The sequence below is a fragment of the Manacus candei genome, unplaced genomic scaffold, assembly GCF_025592945.1.
Source record: "Manacus candei isolate 608988 ecotype Guabito, Panama unplaced genomic scaffold, ASM2559294v1 h1tg000006l, whole genome shotgun sequence".
NCBI lineage: Eukaryota > Metazoa > Chordata > Aves > Passeriformes > Pipridae > Manacus > Manacus candei.
In genome coordinates, this window is record NW_026138054.1 from 343,024 (window position 1) to 349,524 (window position 6,501).

General features: G+C 53.5%; 1 long non-coding RNA gene across 1 annotated transcript; it reads right to left on the reverse strand.

The window, feature by feature from the left end:
• Positions 1 to 3,224: 3,224 nt before the first annotated feature.
• LOC127480851 (uncharacterized) lies at positions 3,225 to 5,979 on the reverse strand. Its single transcript, XR_007908028.1, has 5 exons — positions 5,773 to 5,979; positions 5,593 to 5,688; positions 5,403 to 5,499; positions 4,297 to 4,373; positions 3,225 to 3,602 (listed from the first exon to the last, which is right to left on the reverse strand). It is a non-coding gene; the product is annotated as an uncharacterized LOC127480851 (long non-coding RNA).
• Positions 5,980 to 6,501: the final 522 nt, after the last annotated feature.

The following is a 6,501-nucleotide window of genomic DNA, read 5'->3' on the forward strand; positions in this document are numbered from 1 at the left end:
TGCCGGGGAAGACAAAGGGCGAGAGTGGCCTGGTGGTGGCTGGCAGCCGCTGAGGCGCAAGCCTGTGGGCAGTGAAAGGGAATCGGGGAGCGAGGGGCGCGGGCCCCACCCCGAGCCCCTGGCAGCTGGGGCTAGGACGGCGAGCGAGAGGTGCACGTGCTTTTCGGGGCTTTTTTCTTTTTTTCCCCGTCGCCGTCCCCCGGCCTTTCTGGGGGAAACCAATGTCTGCAAGGCGGGCGAAAGCTGGTGGCCTGTGGCAAGGTCAGTGGCGCTTTCGCCTGCTGGAGGCACCGCCGGGGCGAGTTGGGCCGTCTTCGGCCCACGCCTCCAAGCCGGAGACGCCGCTCTGCGGAGGTGGCTGTGGGCTGGAAGCGTGGGTTGTCCAGAGCCGGGCGTCCAGCGGCACCCGCCTCCTGTTGGGCCGGGAGCGCGCTGGAGTGTGCAGGTCACCGGCGTTGGCAGCCTCAGGCGTGTCCTCCTCCGTGTTGTGGCAGGCTGAGTGAGAGTGGTCATGGGGCCGTTCCTGAGTCTTGATGGATGAGGCTTTTCGGGAGGCGTGGGAGAGGGTCCCCGGCAGGCCGGTGCTCCTCCATGGGTGACCAAGGTGTGGCAGAGGCCAGCATTCAGGCCGGGCGGTCTCCTCTGCCCGTGGGCTTCCCATGGCAGGCGAGGTGTCACCCCTCTTGCCGGGGAGGGCTTCTTCACCATACCAGGCTGTGTGACGGCCGCGTGGCCCCGCGAGCCTTTCAGGTGTCCTTGGGAACAGGCGAGGTGCCAGTGTTGGCCTCGGTCCGGGTTGCGCCCGGGTGCCGGTTGTGAGCAGCGCTGGGCGGCAGTGCGGCTGGAGCCGATGGCAAGCCAGAGAGAGAAAAGAAAGGGAAGGCTCGGGGGTACCGCGAACCCCCCCACCTGCAGGCAGCGCCGGAGAGTGCAGCGGGTCGCCGCGCCGCCGCCCGCTGCCGAGCGAGCCGCCCCGGCCAAGGGGCCTTGGTGACTGGGCCGTGCCCGCCTCGTTGGGTTGCTGTCTCCTCTAGCATGTCTGCCGTGTGGCTGAGCACTGGTTGGCCGGCTGGGCCGGCCTTGGGGGCGGGTCAGCCCCAGCAGAGCCGCGGCCGGCAGCGTGCGTGGCTGTGCGAGGGAAGCGAAGGCGAGCCCGCGGGAGGCCGCCTGATGGAAGCTGCGCAGCGGTCCCAGTTCCTTGCCTGCAGTGGCACAGGAAGGGCCAGCCGCCGAGGTTGGCCGCAGGTGGTTCTCCCCGTGCGTGCGCGGCGCCTTCCCCCCCCAGGCGCCACCCTGTCCACCGGGCCGCGGGGCTCGGCAGGGGCTGCCGGCACCCGTACCTGCCACGCCACGCCCCGCAGGTGTCCGTCGCGAAGTCCAGAGAGAGGGAGCGAGAAGCCGGCCAGCGGGGCGCTAGGAGGGTTGGCGGGGCTGGCAGGCCACCGCTGTCTGGGCGGTGGCGGGCAGTGCCGCTCGGGTGGCGGCTACTTGGTTGATCCTGCCAGTAGCATATGCTTGTCTCAAAGCTTAAGCCATGCATGTCTAAGTACACATGGGTGGTACAGTGAAACTACGAATGACTCATTAAATCAGTGCTTCCAGTTTTTCTGTGTCCCTCCTTCCCAATTCCTTGGCCCTTTCTGTCTCCAGGTGCGTCTGGTTGTTCTCCTGCTGGATGTGGAAAGGGGCGAAAAGAGGGAAAAATGGGGGGGAAATGGGGTGGGATGAGGGGGAAATGGCGGGAAAGTGGGATTTGGGTGGGAGAAAACGGAGGATTCTGAGGGAAAAGTGGGGGGAAATGGCAGGAAAATGGGATTTGGGTGGGAGAAAATGGACAGTTCTGAGGGAAAAGTGGGGGGAAATGGCGGGAAAACAGGTCTGGGATAAGGGAAAATGGGGAGAAAAGGGGATTTGGGTGGGAGAAAATGGAGGATTCTGAGGGAAAACGGGGAAAATGGCGGGTAAACAGGATTTGGGTGAGAGAAAATGGAGGATTCTGTGGGAAAACTGGGGAGAAATGGGGAGGAAACGGGATTTGGGTGGGAGAAAATGGAGGATTCTGAGGCAAAACTGAAGGAAAACTGGGGGAAAAGGGATTTAGGCAGGAGAAAATGGAGGGTTCTGAGGGGAAACTGGGGGAAAATGGTGGAAAAACAGTATTTGGGTGAAAGAAAATGGAGAGTTCTGAGGGAAAAGTGGGGGAAAATGGTGGGAAAACGGGATTTGGGTGGAAAAAATGGAGGATTCTTAGGGAAAAGTGAGGGAAAACTGGGGGAAAGGGGATTTAGGTCGGACAAAATGAAGGATTCTGAACAAAAACTGAGGGAAAACAGGGGAAAAACAGGATTTGGGTGAGAGAAAATGGAGGGTTCTGGGGGAAAATGGCGGGAAAATGGCAGGAAAACAGGTCTGGGATGAGAGAAAATGGGAGAGAAAAGGGGATTTGGGTGGGAGAAAATGGAGGATTCTGAGGGAAAAGTGGGGGAAAATGGGGGAAAAGGGATTTCGGTGGGAGAAAATGGAGGATTCCGAAGGAAAACTGTGGGGAAATCGGAAAAAACAGGTCTGGGATAAGGGAAAATGGGGAGCAAAGGGGATTTGGGTGGGAGAAAACAGAGGATTCTGAGGGAAGACTGGGGGGAAATGGTGGGAAAACAGGATTTGGGTGGAAGAAAATGGAGAGTTCTGAGGGAAAAGTGGGGGAAAATGGGGGGAAAACGCGATTTGGGCGGGAGAAAATGAAGGGTTCTGAGGGAAAACTGGGGGAAAATGGTAGGAAAACAGGTCTTGGATGAGGGCAAATGGAGAGAAAAGGGGATTTGAGTAGGAGAGAATGGAACATTCTGAGGGAAAAGTGGGGGAAAATGGTAGGAAAACAGGATTTGGGTGGGAGAAAATGGAGGATTCTGAGGGAAAACTGGGGAGAAATAGGAAAAACCAGGTCTGGGATGATGGAAAATGGGGAGAAAAGGGGATTTGGGTGGGAGAAAATGGAGGGTTCTGAGAGAAAATTAGGCGTCAATCGGGAAAAAATATGGGAATATAGATTCAGGATAAGGGAAAATGCAGGCAAACAGAATTGGGATGGACAAAATGGAGGATTCTGAGGGAAAACTGGGGGAAAATGGCTGTAAAAAGGGGTGGGATGGGGGAAAATGGGATTTGGGTTGGAGAAAATGGATGATTCTTAGGGAAAATTGGCAGAAAATGGGTAAAAAGTGGACTAGGATGAAAGAAAATGGTGGCAAAACAGGATCTGGGTGGAAAAAAATGGAAGATTCTGAGGGAAAACTGGCAGAAAATGGGCAAAAAGAGGACTGGGATGAGGGAAAAAGGGGTCCCTGAGGTTCCTATCCCCCCTCTGGAATCCCCGGGATCATCCCTAGGGATCCATCCCTACCTGCCAAGGTGCTGGTGTGGCGGAACGCCCAGATTTGGGAATCCGAGAGCCTGGTGAGGAAGGAAATCCAGGAATCCATGAGGAATCCGTCATAAATGACGTACTGGCACCTCCGCACCACTGTGGCCACCAGCTCCGAGAATCCCGCCTGGAATTGGCACCAGGGCTGGGAGCTCATGGATAACGGGTATTCCGGGGAATCCTGGGGGGGTTGGAGGAGGCAAATCCCAAAAAAAATCCCTTAAAAATCCTCCAAAATGCACCAAAAATCACTTAAAAACCCACTAAAAATCCCTTAAGAATCCACTAAAAATCCCTTAAAAATCCACTAAAAATCCCTTAAAAATCCCATTCCCAGTCAGGAGCTGATGGATAACAGGTATTCCAGTGAATCCTGGGGGGTTGGAGGAGTCAAATCCCCAAAAAATCCCTTCAAAATCCTCCAAAATACCCCAAAAATCCCTTAAAAATCCACTAAAAATCCCTTAAAAATCCACTAAAAACTCCTTAAAAACCCACTAAAAAATTCCTTAAAAATCTACTAAAAATCCCTTAAAAATCCACTAAAAATCTCTTGAAAACCCACTAAAAATCCCTTAAGAATCCACTAAAAATCCCTTAAAAACCCACTAAGAATCCCTTAAGAATCCACTAAAAAATCCTTAAAAATCCACTAAAAATCCCTTAAAAATCCCATTCCCAACTGGGAGTTCGTGGATAACAGGTATTCCAAGGAATCGTGAGGGGCTGGAAGAATCAAATCCCCAAAAAATCCCCTCAAAATCCTCCAAAATGCCCCGAACATCCCTTAAAAAATCCCCTCAAAATCCCTTAAAAATCCCCCAAAAATCCCTTAAAAATCCCATTCCTGGCCTTTGGAAGCCCCCCGGAGGCACCTCCTTGAACTTCTCTGTGAGCTGTTGGATGATCTGGGAATTCTGCAGCTCCCGGAACATCTCCGGGGTCACCACACCTGTGGGGGATTCCCAATCCCTGTTTTCCAGCTGTTTTCCTTCCATCCCAAACCCAGAATCCTCCAGTTCCTCCAAATCCACCTTGGTTTTCTCCCATTTTCCTCATCCCGTCCCCTTTTCCTTCATCCCAACCCTAAAATCCTTAATTTTCCCACATCCCAACCCTCTTTTCCCTCATCCCACACCACAAATCCTCTTTGTTCCCTCCATTCCATCCCATTTTTTCCCCCTTTTCCCCCATCCCAACCCCAAAATCCCTAATTTTCCCACATCCCAACCCTCTTTTCCCTCACCCCACACCCCAAATCCCTTTTTTCCTCCATCCCACTCCATTTCCCCCCTTTTCCCCCATCCCAACCCCCAAATCCTTAATTTTCCCAAATCCCAACCCTCTTTTCCCTCATCCCACACCCCAAATCCCTTTTTTTCCTCCATCCCACTCCATTTCCCCCCTTTTCCCCCATCCCAACCCCAGAATCCTTAATTTTCCCACATGCCAACCCTCTTTTCCCTCATCCTACATCTCAAATCCTCTTTTTTCCCTCCATCCCACCCCATTTCTCCCCTTCTTTCCCATCTCAAACCCAGAATCCTTGACTTTCCTCCATCCCAACCCTCTTTTCCCTCATCCCACACCCCAAAATCCCACATTTCCCCCCATCCCACCTCATTTTTCTCCCCTTCTTCCCCATCCCAACACCAAAATCCTTAATTTTCCTCCATCCCAACCCTCTTTTCCCTCATCCCACACCCCAAATCCTCTTTTTTCCCTCCATCCCACCCCATTTCCCCCCTTCTTCCCCATCCCACCCCAGAATCCTTAATTTTCCCACATCCCAACCCTCTTTTCCCTCATCCCACACCCCAAATCCTCTTTTTTCCCCCCATCCCACCCCATTTCCCCCCATCCCAATCCCCTTTTCCCCCATTTCCCTCCCTTTTTCCCAACTCCCCATTTTCCTCCCATCCCGCCCATTTTAGGGGTCTCCCCAACCCAAAGTTTGGGAAGGACCCCCCCAAAAACCCACCTCTGCACCCGCAAGCCCTGATGATGAAGTTGAGCAGCTCCAACAATCCTGATTCCCGATCCCGTTTGTACAATTCCAGCCACTCATCCACCAACGTCTGCCAGGAATTCGGAATCGTTGAGACCCCCCTCCTTAATTTTAGGGACCCGCCCCTCTAATTTTAGGGATCCCCCTCTTAATTTTAGGGCACCTCCACCACTGCTTTTCCCTACAAAACAGCCTGGAAAAGGGAATTCTCCTCCGGGTTCGTCTCAATCCCATTGGAACGCCAGGAGTGCTTCAGGGTCTGCCAGAAAACTGGGATAAATTGGGGAAGGGGGTTGTAATTCCTGAAAAACTCAGGATTTAAGGGGGAAAAAACGGGAATTACCGGCCCTTGGTTGGACGTCCGGGGGCGTCCACGTTTTTTCTGGGTGGGCAAAGTGGTCTTGAAGTTGCTGCCGGAGTCGGGATCCGACAGGAATTCTCTGTGGGAATGAGGGTGGTGTCATGGTTTGAGATAGCCCCAAAATCCAATTCCCTAGCTCCATCCCCCCCCCCACATCTCAACCTAATGTGAGATGGGTTTTTCCAGACAAAACACACCAGACTCAAAGTGGGGGAAAGGGAATATATTACAATGACTGTACAAATAAATACTATATCACATTATACACATGATCACAACTATCTCTACCATGACATATGTATTTACAATGGGTCAGATCTCTTCTCCCCTCCAAATAAAAGTCCAGGAGGGAAAGAAGGACAGATCCCTTCCAGTCTCTGAACAGCAGCATCTTCTGAGGCAGCAGTCTGTCTTCTTCACATGCATGCAGCAGCTGATAGCTGGCTTTCTGCCAGCACTCACGAGGGAGGTATCCAAACCTCTCTCGGCCCCATCGCCTCACAACCGAGGGGTCTTCCGTGGGCTTCGTAACCCCAGACAAGGTCGTATCACCACGTCATATCACGAAGACACAGGGGGGTCTTCGTGACGGTCTGGTATCTCCAGGAGACTCAGTTCCTTGCAGGGTCTCTGTGCCCTGCCTTCAGGCTGCCACCGTGGCAGCAGTGCAAGGGGGGGGGGAGCCAAGGTCAACTCCCCCCGCATTCCACC